This window comes from Patella vulgata, chromosome 4, assembly GCF_932274485.2.
Source record: "Patella vulgata chromosome 4, xgPatVulg1.2, whole genome shotgun sequence".
Classification (NCBI taxonomy): domain Eukaryota; kingdom Metazoa; phylum Mollusca; class Gastropoda; family Patellidae; genus Patella; species Patella vulgata.
The window spans coordinates 9,405,545-9,423,337 of record NC_065882.2 but is presented as its reverse complement, the minus strand read 5'-3'; the positions used below and the strand labels follow the sequence as shown (position 1 = coordinate 9,423,337).

At 33.9% G+C, this 17,793-nt stretch overlaps 1 protein-coding gene across 4 annotated transcripts in view; it reads right to left on the bottom strand.

Annotated features, from left to right (window-relative positions):
- The window catches only part of LOC126819117 (uncharacterized), a 78,491-nt gene that overhangs the window by 23,628 nt on the left and 37,070 nt on the right, over positions 1-17,793 (bottom strand). Inside the window, exon 1 of one of the 4 annotated variants that reach the window (XR_007679492.2) lies at positions 16,116-16,805. The exons of 2 other annotated variants lie outside the window; for them this stretch is intronic. The gene's annotated coding sequence lies outside the window, so the exon portion shown is untranslated. Of the gene's footprint in view, positions 1-3,270; positions 3,377-16,115; positions 16,806-17,793 lie in introns of those variants that run through there. One more of the 4 variants, XR_007679491.2, reaches the window with a different exon arrangement.

Genomic DNA, 17,793 nt, shown 5'->3' with positions numbered 1-17,793 from the left:
CAGAGTTAACAACAATTTGGGAGATAACGATCACGCCAATGACATGAAACCGGCATATTCTGGGGTTAATCTATAGCAATATCAATTAATACACACCCTTATATATGTAACTAGCTTTCTATTTGATATAAGACGGATTAATCTCCAGTAAATACAAAATCAACATTTTTCTTATCCTGTAGTGATAGCTCTGGGGTCAATTTGTCATGTGCTTCCTTATTTCATCTTGTGGACAGCACGTTTGTGAGCAGAATCAGTTTTCATGACCACAATTGGATGAAGTTTTCGGTGAAACAACATGATTGTTCTAGACGTAGATTTACTTGTTTAAATGATATTTGTGACGAAGACCGGTGGAAACTATAGGGTTGTTCTCAACCTAGTCAAACTTGTTTAAACACTATTCAATTCAAATTACGGACATTTTAATCTTTGTTATAGTTATCTGTTCCAGGGGAGAAGTGGAATTTTTCAAATAACAGTTGTAATACAATCTTTTTACTCTGCGGTACTAGCAACCAAATATGGTCCAATTGTCGCTTGGGTTCTCTACTTGTCTCTGCTCTTCTTGTCTTGAGGACCAATTTATTTAGCTTTTCAAAACCCACGACTTGACGAGGTTTGCTGGAAACAACGATTTGTTCCAGAAGTAACTGAACTTGTTTAAACGATGTAATAAAATATTTTTCTTGTAGATATTTTAGTCTCTGGTATCTGTCACAGAAGATTAGTTGTATTTTTTTAAATAACAGCATTCAGTTTAGTTTCCAATATTTCCATTATTTACATACTGACTGACAATACAACAAAAAAGAAAAGTTAGAAATTTTCAGCTGAAATCTAATTCCATCCATCTTCTAATTCTCTATTTCAACTTTGATCTTGTGAATTCCCATTATCAAATCAAATGTATTATCACTGACGAAAACAGTTCTGGTTGTCGAAATTCAAGATATATGACCATCTTTTAAATCTCTGGAATATTTCAACTTTGATCTTGTGAATTGCCACTATTAAATCAAATGTTTTATCAATGACGAAAACAGTTCTGGTTGTCGAACGACAAGATATATGACCATGAGAATTTCCACTATGAATTTTCACTCAAGCCATGCTTTTTGAGTTTTTACGAATGCTTTCTCTCAAGCAACAAAACCTAAGAGGCGATTTGTTCACAATGGCAGAATAAATAATGGCCGTCCTTGTTGGTGAGTACCGTTAATAATAATATCATTAGTTATACAAACTTTTATTCGAAAATGACACGGAACAAACATAAGAGAGTAGAATTAAGTGATTGTACGGCCCTAACTTATTCAAGATCTTTCTTTTGCGGTAACAGAAAGCAATGTTCACGTCATTGTTCCCTAACACAAAGGATATTTCTTTATAAATTCTAATGTCAGGACCTGAATTTACTAATGAAATTATTAATGATCAAATGGGTCTTCATAAAAGCAAAAAAGCAGGTTCGTAGAGTATAAAATTAACTATAAAATTGACGGGCCTTAGAAGTCAACACAAATGATTATGGACGTTTGCCTTAGAATAGTTTTTATTTCAAATCAATAAATACTGTTTGAAGTTCTGTTTTGACGACATGTAAACACCCAAACAGATTGAGGATTAAAATCTAAGAAGTTTGAAATGAAAAACTAAATACAATTCATGTTATGTCAATTGGGACAACAAGCTACATTTGGTCCACACGATAACGTGGCTCCCAAACACCCAAACAGATTGAAAAGAAACGAAAAAATATATGAAATGAAATGAAATGGGGTTTAACATCCTACTGTTCTGCTCCAAATGGACAAATGAAGACAGGCAAATGCCATACAATGTGCTATGTGGTAAATTTTGAAAGAAAAGCAGCGCTACGTCCTACTCTTATATCGAATTCCAACTGCTATAGGATCTTTTACGTGCACACCAATGTGTACATGGGGGCCTAGGTTTCTGTGCCCTCTGAATGACAGTTGTCCTTGTTAGGCCCTATGCTCTGCAACACTGACAAGCGGAAACCATGTCTGAAAATCCTGGTGAACTTTCTCGACCAATGCTGGGATCGAACAGCGTCTTACCCACCGTAGATCCCCCTGGGCTACTGAAGACATATTTACAACAACAGTGTTACAGTATATCCCTACAGTTTAATATATAGGGGTTTGCTATATAACAGGTTATATCAGTGGACAGTGATAACAAAGCCATAATTAACAGAACACAATTTATATGGGAAAACAATCACTAGTTTTATTTTAAGAGCACAACGTTTCGACAAGCGACAAGTATCGTTATTAAGCACATTGTGTTCTGTTTTCTAATCGCTAAATGCCACTTAAAGATTATGATAGCAAACCTGTTCAGTATAATATATAGAGGACTAACTATACTAATGTCTAAAAGAAAGTATACACTGTGCATTTTGTGCTGCATCAACCAAAGTCGTTTTTCCATGGTATAGACAAACTTAGTAATGCTTTATAAAATGTTTTTAATCTAAACAAATATTAGTCATACTTTTAGTGTGTATACTTAATTTCTTTTGGACATGAGTATATAATAATATGGGTCAGTATATGTCTGTTACAAAGTACGAAAGTATTCAAATAATACAACTTTAGTAGTCCTGATATTTTGGTCTTGTAAAAACAGTTCTCAACGACAGTCGTGCAGTTCGTAAACATTTTTTGCTGAGTCATGACATGTCTGCTTGGAGATATAATGTGGTTTTTATCCCTGCTATGGATCTACAAACCTAAATATTGAGAGGTGCCACTGATATTTTAGGTATGACAAAATTCATTCCCCCTGACTGTAAATATAACAAAAATCATGGCCCACATTTTTAGATTGCCCAAAATATATGTGAAATAAATTTGATATTAAATTTTATCCATGATCCCTTTATTTTCCAGGGGGCTGGATGGCCGAATGGTTAGCGCGAGTGTGCTGTATCATAAGGACTGTCAATGAGTCAACTGGCGTGGTTTGGAGTCCCCAGTTGTACGTGACAAGGAGTAGGGTTTTCTCCGCGTCCTCCCACTGCTACGCGCAAGGAAGTTAAACCCCATTTCTCTCTCTCTCTCTCATTTTATTATACATTTAGAGACCGAAAAAGTAGAGTGAATTGAGCTATCAAAACTCTCTCTCTCTCTCTCTCTCCTTCTCTCTCTCTGAGCCACCGCCTTTCTAACTGAGCCACCGTGGCTCCCTCAATGTGATCAAGACAGGAACATAAATACCAAAGTAATAGTAAATACTAACCTTTTGCCAAATATAAAGGGTCCAAATAATTCCCTGGTTGGCGTAGATCTAAAACGAAGCTTAAGACTATCATATGGAACCATTTCAACATACTGAAACTTCTGACACACACATGGTAGTTGAAAGGGCATTATAAATATATCTCTATTTTAATAATAGAGAGTGTGACATAAACTATATCGTGAACAATTCATTAATCTATAATAAATGTCTCTCATTGTTGAAACATGTAATAAAAGTTATTATACCACAGGGTCAGCCATCCAATATAATAACTTCCTTTCTTAAATACAGATTTGTTTAAGCGAGGTCAAACAGTAAATCCAGATAATATTCTCTTTCATGTCAATTAAACTCTATAAACATTTACAATCCTTCCAAAGAACATTGCATACAAAGTTTCAGTAATTTTTTCATACACTTTCTAGAAGAGATTTTGCCAAATGAGATTTAATTTCAGGAACAATTACAATTCTTCCAAAGAACATTGCATATGAAGTTTCAGTAGTTTTCTCAAACACTTTCTAAAAGAGATTTTACCAAATGAGATTTAATTTCAGGAACAATTAAATTCTAAACATTTACAATTCACTAGATATATAGTTTCTTTATAGCCTTTCTATAACCGATTTATATATTGCAATTTAATTTCAGGAACACACATATATAATTCTGTAGACAAGATTTCAACCATAATTCTATCCCAAAACTCTCTGTCTGGTCTAGATTCCGAACAAAGTTACGTTAACACTTGATTTTATGAAACAAAGTTTCTGGCAATTCAGCATCAGTATTCGTCACTTGATCTATAAATCATTTTAAAAATAAACAGATTTCAGCATGTTTTAGAAATTAGTCTTTGAATATAACGTGGGTTTCGCTATGTCAATGCACTTCACAGGTATGGTATTTAGACAAAGTCACATCCATAATTTAATTCATTCTAAATTCATATTATTGCCATACTTTCTTGTTCTAATACGAATATATTAAACAAATTGAATTTTAATCCACGCAAACTCAATCAGCTCCAAGTTTTATTTGGTGGGCTATCTCAAATCAATTTAAACATTAATTCATTCTGTTTGAGAATAGATCTTATTAAATTTGTTTATATTACCACTACAACATGGATTAACTTTGTCGAGTTTTGATTTTTATACACAGACAAATCATTGTTCGACAGTATATAATTTAATGTAATTTAAGTTTGGTGTATTTATCTTTCTATCTGGGAGTAGGTTTATAAAGTCTTTTGTACTTTAAATCTTGACATGCATTATACATCTAGAATAATTTGCCAGCCTTTTTTCATACTATTTGTTGAACATGAATATAAATTTAACAATGCTAACAATTTAAACACTGATATTTGTAATGTTATTGAATAATATCCATTATTTATCCCTCTATATTTTGGTACCCAACCAATTTAAGAATTAAAGTTTATCAACGTGGTATTTGAGAAATGGTTGACAGTAAATGAGCCTTATTTTGATACCAAACCCATTTAAGAATTAGAGTTGTCAAACCTTGTATTGGAGAAATGGTTGACACAGGCTTCCATAGTCTGATAGTAAACGAGCCTTATTTTGATACCAAACCAATTTAAGAATTAGATTTTTCCAACCTTGTATTTGAGAAATAAGGAGGTTTATTAGCATTTATTTGACTATCGTTTATTCCTTCCCTATACTTCGATGTATTTGTCACATGTGTAATATCTATGCAATAATAATATGCATTTATAGAGCGCTTTAATTAATTATCCATGCAAGGTGCATGCTCTAAATGCGGCAATATGTCAATGGACTCTGGATATATAATACATCATGAACATATGTCTTAAATCTCGATTTAATCTGAGCAATCGATTCTGAACACTTTATCACATTAATTTCATTTCTTTTCTGTAAATTCACATGTCGATCTGTATACTGTACCCTTCGCAAAAATTCCAAGACAATTCATTAACACAGTTTTAACTGAAATAGTGAACCTAGATGAGAATATCACCAGAAGTAGCCTATATTAGAAGGGTTGGTTCGTTAATATCCTTTCTTCTATACAACAGTCACCATTTCCGAAATGGTATATATATATCTTAACTCCAAGCCATCTGATGACACTTCTCCTTTAGTTCAACCTTCACATTATCTGGTAACACTTCTCAATAAGAAGTCTACATAACTAACAATTCCTATTATCTTTTTAGTCAAACCTTCACATCATTTGAGTTCCATCACAACTAAAGTCAAGAAATCCTAAGTTAGTGGTTGGGTTTCTGTGTAACAAGACCAACTGGTAACACTTCCCAATAAGAAGTCCACATAACTAATAAGTCCTGTATCTGTTTAGTCCAACCTTCACATTATCTCAGTTCCTATTACAACAAATTAACAGGACCTCCAAACCATCTAATATCAATTCTTACTAAGAATTCAACATAAAAAACAATACTCATATTTAGTCGCACCATCACATTATTTGAGTTCCGATTGCAACTAAATAAAAGATATCCTAAGTTGGTAGTTGGGCTTCTGTATAAATAAAAGACCATTTGATAACACTTCTTATAATATGTCCATGTAACTAACAGTATCTGTTTAGTCAAACCATCACATTATTTGAGTTCTGATTGCAACTAAATAAAAGATATCCTAAATTGGTAGTTGGGTTTCTGTATAACAAAAGACCATTTGATAACACTTCTTATAACATGTCCATGTAACTAACAGTTTCTGTTTAGTCGAACCATCACATTATTTGAGTTCTGATCGCAACTAAATAAAAGATATCCTAAGTTGGTAGTTGGGTTTCTGTATAACAAAAAGACCATTTGATAACACTTCTCATATATAACTAACAGTTTTAAATAATTTTTTTAGTCCTGGCAACCTTCTTCACTTTACTTAAGTTCCCATCACGATAAATCAACAGAAATCCTTATTATTATTAGTAGCTAGCATATACCTTTCCCATAACTCGTTAGTCAGTATACCTGTGTCTAATGCTAGGCGTATTAATTATATAGGTGTTCCTAATCTCAATTAATGTCGACAAGATTGTTTAATTATTCACGGACAGGTTTCAGCATATCACGTTACACAATCCATTCACTTGATTTGATATTTCTTGCAACGTCTGTGTAGTTTGCTTTCTATGCAGGTTTGTCTTGCATGTTCTCCTTCAGTTACTAATAGAATGACAACATTACATTAAAATCTTACATCTTGACCTTAAAATCTCTGATTGTTATTTAGGGGATTATGAACTCCTTGCAAGCTACAATATTGTGAAAGTTGAATATCTAAAAGGATTACAAGTTCAAAAATGTTTCAATTCAGTTTAATATTTACAAAGATATGATGAATTAAAAATTTCACAACATTCGTCATCCTCTGAAGTGTTTGGTATAGTCGCCATCTACTGCCACTTGACGTTGAAGAACAGAAAATTGAGACAATGGTACTTGGGCAGCGAAACTATTTGGGCTATTTCTTTTCAAAACTTCAAACACCGATAACTTCTCCCAGAATAAAGTAATTTGACAGAAATTTTCAATATATTAATGTTTCATTATCTATCTAATAATAATAATAATATTTATTGATTAAAGCGATCTACACTTCGTTTCAGAGCGCTGTACAAATATAAATAAGACAGTTTACACATTTAAAACCAAATTAAAACAAACGACTGACTAGGCTATAAATTTAATTGTTTTTTAAAATAAAATGCTTTTAGTCCGGATTTAAAAGTCAATAGATTTGGTGATTGGCGCACACTGCGTGGAAACTCGTTCCACAAGAACGGGGCAACCACAGAGAAAGCCCTCCAGCCGTATCTCTTGATGGTAGTTCGTGCATTTTCCTTCGTCTTCTTGTGTTTATCCCTTCTAACAAGTGTTACTAAACTATTATAACAAGAACGGCCAGCTCTCTATATAATTCTTACATAATGCATCTTTAAATGCTAAATAATAAATTTGAGTACATTTGGGCATAGATTTAAAGAAGAAAAAAAATCACTTGAGACTGGCATTTTAAATTTGATTTAACCGTAAAGCAAATTTCTAGATTTCAAATACAAGTACATTTTCTTTAAACTGACCCTACTTTATGAAAATACATGTAAGAAAATCTTTAATTCTATAAAGTAAGTTGCAAAGTTTGAAAAATGATGACAGTTCATTATCAAATAACTCAGATTTAGAGACCTCAATAGATTGACGTGGTTTCTCGTTATTTCATTCCACTTTAGAAACAGGAAGACACATATTGACGATTAACAGAGGACATGAAAAAGCAATTTAAAGTCTGTCACTTTTTATCTCTGATCAGACACAATCTATTATTAATTATGCTATAGATTGATGAATTAAAAAAATTTCTGTTTGTAAATAAAGTATTTCCTTTTTATAATTTCCTGTAATTATGGGACCTAAATTGATATCAATTTCCCCTGAGCATTTGTTTTTGTTTCCAAGGTAATAAATTGTCTACTAGGTAAAATTATCTGCAATTTACCGATCAATTCCTAATAATCATAAAATTTAAAAGCATGGTCTGTAAAGATTAAATTCAGAATAATAGTCTCAAAATTGTCTTATCACAGTATAATCCATTCAGAATTCCGGTTTCCTCACAGCATTTTCCTAAATACTGAATTCAGTAGCAGAATATATAATTGAATAGCTAACCCATTTACCTCTAGTCAGCACAGTAGGTTACCAGAGACTGGAGTTAATCATTTATGTTTAAAATCAATTTATATTAGTTTGAAACGCTGTAGACAAATATCTTTTCTGGGCTTCACCTTAGTTCATATCCATTAATCATTTTGTATGCTGTACCATAAAGGAACTGTGCGTCTATTTGCATTTTTGGAAAAAATATCAAATATACCACACCTTAATCCATACTAAATTGTACCCAACTTGATTACTTAACACTTGAAATGTTGTAGACAACAAATCTTTTCTTCGTTTCACCATGGTTCATATCCATTAATCATTTCTTATGCTGTATAAAGGATCTGTGAGTCATTTATATTTTGGGGGAAAATATCGAATATTCCACACCTTATACGGAAATTGATTATATAAAATTTAATTAAAAAAGTAAAATCAAAATATCAAGAGCAGATAACTGCCCAGCTTGGATTCAATCGGATTAAAAAAAAAAGCCCATCAAAAGATTTCCCCAAAACTCATGAATGATGCCCTCTTGACTTGACTATATCCTGTCTATATTGCCAGTATAGGATGCAGAATGTGGACAAATTTTCAAATCATCATATATTTTTGTAAATAATGAACAGAATTGATATTCCTTTTAGAGATTCAAAATATTGTGGTTTGCAAGGGATTATAACAATCCCTTAAATGACAATTAGAGACTTTAATATATATCACCAACTGACCAAAGCCCAAGTTTTTTCTCAATAACATCTTCACATAAACCGAATAAAGCCACTCCTTTTTACTCAAAAGGCTTCAGAAATTCGGATCACATTCACTGTAATTTCACGGATCAGAATGTTTGTTGAACACAAATCAGTCTGGAATTTAGTGGCAAGAGGAAAACTTGTCACAGATAATGTAACTTATACTGGCGTCCAGTTAAAACATTTCTGGTAAAATTTCTAATAAATCACTATTTCCAGGCAATTGACTCTCAAAATAAGAGCTCCTTCAACGAAAGCTGAATATACTAGTTTTATAATACAACTTACATATAAATTCCAGTCTTTATAAACATTGATATATAGGCGTCCTTTCTGTTGCTATTCTTAATGCACAAAGCTTTCTGTTGGTATTCTTAATGCACAAAGTTAAAACAGAATGTAAATTCGCAAAATCCTAGTTCCAGCCACGTTCACTGAATCTTATACTATGACTGTATCTCAAAACACTTATAATCTTTTAAGATAGTTTCTAAACAATTCCAATCTTTATAATGAAACCTCAATAATTTCATTCCACACACCCTAATAAAACTAACATCGATCAGTAGACAAAAGCCAACTATTATAAAGTAATATATCCTTACAGTAGCTTATAGAAGTAATATTCTAGATTGCCACTTGATCAATCAAAATCACTAATTTGGTTCAGTATATTATCTGGATATTATGGCTGATATTATCAATAATTCTTGGGCTTAATAATCTCAAGTAAATTTGATATGTTTTGAGTTGGGGTCGATTCTGTATGAAGAATTATTAATGTTTGACCTCTAGTACTAGTAACCTTATGATTGTGTCAAATGTTAATACTGTTATTACCTATGTGTAATTTATTTCTATTGATGACCATGTAATAAAGTCCTCCCCACCCCTTATAATAATATACTTCATGATGTTTGGAATTATTTGAACACTTGAGTTTTCTAGGACAATTATGTATTAAAGTAATTAATAAGTTTTCTGGGAGCACTTGAGTTTTCTTTGATGATTATGTATAAAAGTAATTATTAAGTTGGGCATATAAATCTGATAAGATATTTCTATAAAAAGAAATGAAATCGGGTTTGAACTCATACTTTTTTGTGCCATCTGGGTTAATGACAGAGCTAAGGAGAATTTTTTTTCCAGGGATAGCAGCATTTTCCCCATCTCTTCATCGACTTCCTGCTGTAAGCCTGGAATAATTTTTACATACACACAAACATGTACACAGGACCTCCATACCATTCGACAAGACTGTTCAAGAGAGAGAGAGAGAGAGAGAGAGAAATGGGGTTTAAAATCCACTTGACACAAACTATGTCATTTCTGGACTAACATATGGTCTAATTTTATTTCAATAATTCGCATGCGCGTAGGGGTCTTTAGCAGTAGGAGGAAACCAGAGGACCCGGAGAAAACCCATGAGGTTGGACAGACGACCCAACTTCTTGTCACGTACAACCGAGGATTTGAAACCACCCCAGTTGACTCAATGACAGGCCTTATGATACAGCGCGCACGTGCAAACCATTCGGCCATCCAACCCCCCGCTACACTAGAAGCTTCATCAAATATAAATAGGTATTGAGTATTGATAAAGTGGAACTAAGGAAATCAGAGAGAGAGAGAGATGGGGTTAAACATTCACTCCATACAAACTATGGTCATTTCAAGACCATCATATGGTTCAATTTTATTTCAACAATTCGCTTATGCGTAGGGGTCTTTAGCTGTGGGAGGAAACCAGAAGACCCGGAGAAAACCTACGAGGTTGGACAGGTGACCCTACTTCTTGTCACATACAATAAGGGCTAAGGAAATAACCTTGACCAATTGATATCAATATATGGCCAAACTTCAAGTGTAAGCTTACAGACCGTAAAAAATTATGCAAAATATTACAGTGACCATTAATAACATTTGACAATCTGTTTAAAATACAAATGTATATTTCGTTTCGTTTTTTTATACTTTCGATAGCCTCTACTACATGAAGATCTGACCAGTTGTAGTGGGAGGTTGCATCAGACGTCATATGAGTGGCTTTTGATCCTATGACATTAGACATTTGATTAACCAATTAGTGTTGATGTTTCTAGTGGGATACCAGAGTTCCGTGCAACTCACTCCATTTGCTAATCAAGCCTGGAAATAAGGCACCTGTCACAAACAATGTCAGGCACAGATTCAGGCTTTGTCAGGCACTGATTTGTCTTTTTTACTAATATTATTAATACATGTCCGGCACTAAGTTGAAAATGTCAGGTACTATTTCATTAGTGTCTGACATTTTGTCAGGTACATCTAAAACCGTTACATGTTGTATTTCCAGGCCTGTTGCTAATTTCTCACATCACCCAGAACACGGGTTATATAACAACTCTTTCAGATCCTAGTGTAGAAAAGACAAGTAAAACGAAATTTTGAACTATAAAAAACGAAACGAAATAGGATCTATGAGTACTCAAGATACAGAGCAGACATGATTTGGGATGGACGGGTAGAATTCAGTTCCGCAATGAGCTTAAACCAAGGAAAGATCCACATTAAATAAGGTCCAGCACAAAACACAGCAAATATTGATTTATAGGGCAGCCATGGTGGCTCAGGGAGTAAGGCATAGGCTCACTAACTAGGCGGTAACAGGTTCAATCCCGATGTTGGCCATGACAATTCCTCAGGATCTTCCAGCAGGGTTTCCCTTGCTGGAGGTGCAGGAATGAGGACCTGGTAAGGAAAAGCGCCTAGTCGATTGGATGGGAGAGAAAACTGAGGTTCACTTTAAAAAATGTACTCGATGTCTTGCATGTAAACTAAATCTGCCTATTACAGGTCTTTCTTTGGGCCTGAAATGTTATCTAAACTATTAATTAGAAATTTATTAACATGAAAAGACCTTAATCAACTCTCGATGCCAACTTGTCGGATTTTCTCTGGATTTGAATTCGATTTGCTGCTCAATTCATTGATGATTTAATCCAAAAATGGATAATCAAGACTCTGTTTTTTTATTGTACCGACTTTAGTAATGATGATCGAGGCTAGGCCTAAAATTCAAATGTTAATATCTCGGTTCAGAGTGGAGCAATTTGACTGAAATTTTCAGTATATTCCCTTTTTATTGTACCGACTTTAGTAATGATGATCGAGGCTAGGCCTAAAATTCAAATGTTAATATCTCGGTGCAGAGTGGAGCCATTTGACTGAAATTTTCAGTATATTCCCTTTTTATTGTACCGACTTTAGTAATGATGATCGAGGCTAGGCCTAAAATTAAAATGTTAATATCTCGGTTCAGAGTGGAGCCATTTGACTGAAATTTTCAGTATATTTCCTTTACATTACATTATCTAGTTTTTAACTATTACTAGCGGATAACCCGGCACTGCCCGGGTAATGCCCGTTACTCCGAAACCGGAAGCGGTAGACTAACGCCACCTGGCCTATGTTACTCACCGGTCCGAGCTACCCCTATACCCCAAATTTCAGACTCGGGGCAGACCTAGTGTAGCCGCCAACCCCAAACAGACAAACAGACAGACAAACGACAGTCACAAATATTAGTATAGATAGTGAGAACTGCCAACACTTTATCTAATCTTCCATAATGTATCTTTAAGAGGAAGTGCAAGCTTTGCTTTCCAGGGAAAAATTTCCCTCATATCACACTGTATGGCATATAGTCATCTTCATTAGCCCAGTCGGTGCAGAAAAGTAGAACGTTAAAACAGGATTTCTTCAATTTCATTAAAGAGTATGTTATTTATGTATTCATAGTACTGTGATGATAAATCAGCAATTATTTTGCACTATCTCTTGGTTGATAATGTGGTAGACTTCATTGTATGGGAGACAACTCCGTTTTGCATACTTTTTTTCTTTTATCAATATATTCCACATTATCATGTTTAAGGTCTCTTGGCCTTTGATCCACTTTTCTTTAAAAAATAATGAAAGGATTCATATAAGGATGTAAAATGAAATTAAACTGGATTAACGTAGATGGACATATACCATGCAGTTAGACGATTAATAAGTGTATTAACTTGTTCTGAAATCACTATTTATACCTGATAAAACAAATATATACAGTCATATATATATTGTGAGATTGATCATTGAACTGACAGATAGGTAGATCTTTTACGAAATGATACATATTAAATATAAATAACCTTTAAAAAGATCAATATTTATACCCAAACTATAAAAAATCTATAAATACACGATAAAACAAATATTAAAGACTATTAAACTGTATTCATCTGATTGACTGATAGATCTTTAAATATCTTGTCTATCTGTTAATGGAAACCATGGTGGCTCAGTCAAGTGGTGGCTCAGCGAATTCGGCGCTGACTCACTAACCAGGAGGACCTGGGATCAGGATCGATATCGGTGTGGGTTGAGAATAGTTCCTCAGGATTTTCTAGTCTGTTTTCCCCTTGTTAGTGGTGCAGGAAGGAGTAATGTCCCCTTGTTAGTGGTGTAGGAAGGAGCGATGTCCCCTTGTTAGTGGTGCAGGAAGGAGAGATGTCCCCTTATAAGTGGTACAGAAAGGAGGGCCTGGCAAGGAACAGCATCAAGGATTCTTTAATATGCATGGCAATGTGTACGCCGGACATGGGTATTTCATCCGATCTTCACAAGTAGGCACTGTTCCTTCAATCCTTGACCCGCCTCCTTCCTGTGTCATCGAAAAGGGTGCTCGAAAAGGGTGCTGGAAAATACTGAGGAACTTTCTTGGCCACCACCAGAATCAAACTTTGAAATTCATGGACTTGGTAAGTGAGCCAGCACCCTACTTATTGACAGTAGTGCATTACCCATGGAGCACCAAGGTTTAGGAGTAGGGCTAGCACAATATATCGTTAAATCGATGCATCGTGATTCACTTTCTCACGATTCGCATATTGAATCGTGGAACAATGAATAAATGTATCTCGATTCTTTTTTATGTTTTTTGGTCGCTTCAGTAAGTATATAACCTGTCACTCTTAATTATCTATGTCACACATTATCCATAGGTTTGGGTCCTTATTTTGATCCAACATCAATATTGTGATTTAAAACAGTTTTATTTCTTCGACGTTGGCATGACTAAATATACTTATTATTCATTTATCCTGTTGTTTTCTTGGTAAATATTGACCCGGTTATGAATCAAGATACAAATCGTATGATGGTACTTGAATCGCAATAAGTACTGTATCGTGACTGCAGTAGCAATACCCACCACTATTTAGGAGCCCCTTTAATGGTTCTTTAACAACAGCATAAATTATATAATTTAATGTAAAAAAGAAATTTAACTGTAATATATTTATTTTATTTTGATCTGAATACTGTATTTGTATTTGAGCTTTTATGATATACATGTAATACCATTTGAAACAAATTAAATCAACTCTGCATTCCACTATGATGTTGGAGTGACTGAAATAGGCAGGTAAACAAGTAATTTGATTGAAGTTTACCTAAACAGAGAGAGAGGGAGAAACGGGGTTTAACATCCACTCGACACAATTAAATTTCAATTTCTTGATTAACTTATGGTACAATTTTATTTCAATAATTCGCTTGCGCGTAGTGGTCTTTAGGCAGTGGGAGGAAACCGGAGAACCCCCATGAGGTAGGACAGGCAATTCTACTCCTTGTCACGTACAACCGGGGATTCGAAACCACGCCAGTTGACTCAATGACAGACCTCATGATACAACGCGCACCGCCCCACCCTTTACAAAATTAACATTCATTCAATGCAAACTAGGTCATTTCAGGGCTAACATATGGTTCAATTTTTTTTCAATAATTCGCTTGCGCATGGGAGTCTTTAGCAGTGGGAGGAAAACCACGAGGTTGGACAGGCGACACTACTCCTTGTCACGTACAACTGGGGAATCAAAACCCCTCAAGAGTAACAGATTTTAATTAACATGTTATAAACAATTAATCACAGCCTGTAGTCAAATACAAAATCAAGCGGAAAAATTCTGTATTAAAAACATTGTCCAAAAATAAACCATTTAAATAAATAAATAGAAAGGCTGAATCAATTATTCATATTAGACCACAGGTCAGGTAACTTTAGTATGAAATGGTTAAATTATTAGAAAGTATAGGAAGGCAATGCAGGAGATTACTGTTTAACTTAAGGCAGTGTGCCGCGAAATTTTTAACGGCACACTAAGAAAATTTCTCACTGAAGAAGTCAACTATTTGACTGGTGAAATTCGTAACACTGCAATAAAGTAAGTTCATGAATAGTCTGTGTATGCCGTCTATGACTTGCTATATTTTTATTTTGCAAAATTCAATTATTTTTCATATATATTTAGCCAGGTGTGCCGCTATGTTTTCATGTGTTCCAAGGTGTGCCTTTGGCAACAAAAGGTTTAGAACCACTGACTTTAAGTCTTGTCAACATATTAAAGACACTTTATGTAAGAGTTAAATGTGCCTATGCCGGTCTTTCTTTTGGCTTCAAATTCTATATAAATTATTATTCAGACATATAATCCTGTAATCAATTCTCTATACCATTGGATAGCCGAGATTTAATAGATTTAAACACTTGTGAGATTTAAAAATTGAACAATAAAATGGATAATTAAGACTTAGTCTTGGTTGTCAAGTACCATTGCTACAATAATAAATAATCTACACTACATTTTCCATTTCGCCCAGAAAAAAGTAATTATCTAATGAAATTTTCAATTTATTCATTTTTCATTATCTATTTTATCTAAATCTTACATAATGCATCTTTAATTTAGTACTCTTGAGATTAATGATGGTTTTCATTTTAATGGCTACACAATGACATAATCATGTGAGAAGTAATTCATGAACAGAAATGTTTAGATAGCAATAAAGAGTGTACTGTATATCAGGGGTCATCAAACTTTTTTTATAGTAGGCCAAATATAACTGATAGAATGTCGAGCATGGGCCGGATAAATAATTTGTTCAATACAATACACTGAATACTGATTACACTGAATGTACACAAAATATTAGGAGTCATTCTATTTATTTATCAATTACGGAATGGTTAGCACATGCGCGCTGTATCATAAGGTCTGTTAATAGGTCAACTGGCGTGGTTTCGATTCCCCGGTTGTACGTGACAAGGAGTAGGGTTGCCTGTCCAATCTCGTGGGTTTTCTCCGGGTTCTCCGGTTTCCTCCCACTGCTAAAGACCCCTACACGCAAGCGAATTATTGAAATAAAACAGAACCATATTTGTGTCAAGTGGACTTTAAACCCCATTTCTTTGTCTCTCTCTGGTTGCAGCAGAAGTTAACTTTACTAACAAACAAATGAACAAATGAAAGTTAGAATACAAAAACAGACAAACTATCTCCTTTAATATCTGAAGTTTATTTACTTACCGATTGCCATAGGGTGACCAATAATCTGAATACATTCCGGATCTGGCAGATTCACGGAAACGACTTCTAATTTCAATCATTTTACGACGAAAATTGTTCACATAATCAGGAAACGAGGTATTCATGCTATTACACATGCTACACAAATTCACATTTCATTCATTTGAGGGAAAATTATTTGGAAGGAAAACTAACTTTTCACAGAAAGCAAATTTTTACCAAATCATTTTGGAAATATGTTTTTGGAAGTGTGCGCAACTCCAGTCTGAAATAAAATAGTCACCAAACAAAGTCAATGATATTTTGGGGAATTTGAAGTTTTATCAATTCCCAAACCAGCTTTCAAAAATTTTTCACTGCTCCCATCACAAATATAAAGAATACACCAGTATACCAGAGAAGAATTGTAAGTCCTTTCACAGTTCCGCATTAATTCCTTCACTCAACTAGCTCCCTAAATAGTTTTTATAGAAAGTGTTCACTTCTTCTTTCACAAGCTAATGGAATAAATAAATTTTTTATTAATTCCTTCCACCCAGCGTGCTCTCACATTTCAGAAATAATCTTAACTGAATAAAAAAGATCGTGAATGCAGCAAATGATCTGTTTGGTATTCAAATTTTTGTCACTTCACAGTTTCCCCTCAACTCATTTCAATCTAACCAGTTCTCTCTAACTGTTTGAATTATTTAGACTTTTCTCAATCCAAACAGTATGAATAATGTGTTTACCACAAATGTAGCACTCCTGTTAATGTGTAACTTTTTTTGCTCAATCATCCATTTCATTGATTTTTTCATTACTGAATCAGTTCACAGTTAAAAGGTAAAAAAATCCGCACATATTTCAAATGATTGTTTCCTCTGGCATGTTTTTCTCTTCGATCTAATCACATTTCATATTTATTTTATCAAATGCCATGATTTCAAACAGTTTCCAATCCGTGATCCTTTCTAGAAAATTGCTAAAATAATTAGGTATCGGTCTATGAGAACAAAATTACTGATCAATTAATAAATTATTTATGTTAAAGGATTGGACAGCTTCAGAATTGATGGTGATCACACAATGTCCTTTTACTATTATATCAGTACCGGTATGTTATTGGTACTGGTGATTCGTCCACTCTCACCTTGGGTGATATCCAACACCCTTCAAAATATAAAAACCGGTATACAAATGTGATTACGGACTGTTGTACCTAACTGTTTAAGAGCACTGAATGCTATAAGGATTAACAATATATCAGTTCAGGATGCATACATAAATGTGATACAGTATCTATATTCAAGCCAACCCATTTGGACTATGTAATGTACCTGACACTTTCCAACTGTCTGTTTATGAATATCAAATGCTAAAGATTAGCCTTATTATAATGGAACATCAACAATGAAATTTTTTATCAGAAGACAAAATTTTTACATCAAATAAACTGTGGACACAATACTTTTACTATCCCATATTCTAAATCACAAAATCATTCCCTATCACTACCTATATTAAGAAGATTACCATACAACTGATAGAACTTATTTAGTTGTCAATGACAATAAAATAATCCATATACTTAAAACTATTTAACACATTGTACAAACCAGAGCCAGCTAATAGTAATACATGTGTGATAAGCAAGCTACCAAATAAATGAAATGAAATGGGGTTTAACGTCCTACTA